We start from the raw sequence: 778 nt of genomic DNA, 5'->3' as shown, positions 1-778 counted from the left end.
CGACAACACCTCCTCTTTGTGCATACCAAATTTCATTAAAATCGGATTAACCGTTTAGAAGTTACCGAATTATTTCCCTCTTTTTTTTTCCTATACCACTGTGAGCCGTGGAATTATTTTTGTTTGTTTAGTTTTTCATTTTAAGTAATAAAATATTTGAAAAATTGTTTAAGAAAAGAGAAAAAAAACTTAATGGAAATTTGTGTTATATTTCTGATTACAATGAGTAAAACTACTTTAAAATTAAGTTATTTTTTCTAAGATAAGGAAGAGAAATAAATCAATATAATAAAAATTCTAAGAAAAAACAAAACTTTAACATTTTTTTCATAAACAACTTATAAATTAATAAAAACAAAGTTTGTTACAAAATGCCTTCTTTAAAAGTAGAGAAAAACTGTTATGCAAAAGGTTTAGTTGAAGTGTCTTGGAGGAAAAACTGTAATAAAAATATTTTTTTTAGAAAGAAAGTTTTACAGAATTTAAAAGAAACATTCACGCACAATATTTTTGAAAGAACACTATTTATTAAGACACAAAACTGTTGTAATATTAATTTTTTTCGACAGAATTGCAATACACAAGTATAAAATTTTAATATAAATTTTCTTACAGGAAAAAAGACTAAAATATAGACTAGACTGTAGACTAGAGTAAAGACCAGACTACAGACTCGACTAAACTTTATAGTAGACTATAGACTAGACTATAGACTAGACTATAGACTAGACTATTGACTAGACTATAGACAAAACAATAGACCTGACCATAGAATAGA

This window comes from Lucilia cuprina, chromosome 4, assembly GCF_022045245.1.
Source record: "Lucilia cuprina isolate Lc7/37 chromosome 4, ASM2204524v1, whole genome shotgun sequence".
NCBI lineage: Eukaryota > Metazoa > Arthropoda > Insecta > Diptera > Calliphoridae > Lucilia > Lucilia cuprina.
Note: the sequence above shows the minus strand (reverse complement) of the source record.